This window comes from Austrofundulus limnaeus, unplaced genomic scaffold, assembly GCF_001266775.1.
Source record: "Austrofundulus limnaeus strain Quisiro unplaced genomic scaffold, Austrofundulus_limnaeus-1.0 Scaffold1649, whole genome shotgun sequence".
NCBI classification, from domain to species: Eukaryota; Metazoa; Chordata; class Actinopteri; order Cyprinodontiformes; family Rivulidae; genus Austrofundulus; species Austrofundulus limnaeus.
This window is the reverse complement of record NW_013954051.1, coordinates 1-414: the sequence shown is the minus strand read 5'-3', so window position 1 is coordinate 414 and position 414 is coordinate 1.

The following is a 414-nucleotide window of genomic DNA, read 5'->3' as shown; positions in this document are numbered from 1 at the left end:
GATCTTTGGAAAATAAAATTTTTATTGCAATAAACTTTGCAATGTATGCAAAAATAAAAGGACAGTGTAAAACCTTGGAGGGACTTTTTTTAGTTTGTCATCAGATGTTGGTGAATACTGGTGAGCCTCAGTCTTGACCTGCAGGTTTACACCAGCTGTGTTTTATTTTTATATTCTTTGGAACTAACACAACACGGTACCCATTATTTTTGAAAGTACCTCACAAGCGTAACTATTACAATGTTTTGTGTTTCCAAACACAACACTCTGACACCATGTGGCACTCTGTAGCACTCTCAAGCATCATGTGGCACTCTGCAGCACTCTCTGGCATCATGTGGCACTCTGTAGCACTCTCTGGCATCATGTGGCACTCTGTAGCACTCTCTGGCATCATGTGGCACTCTGTAACAC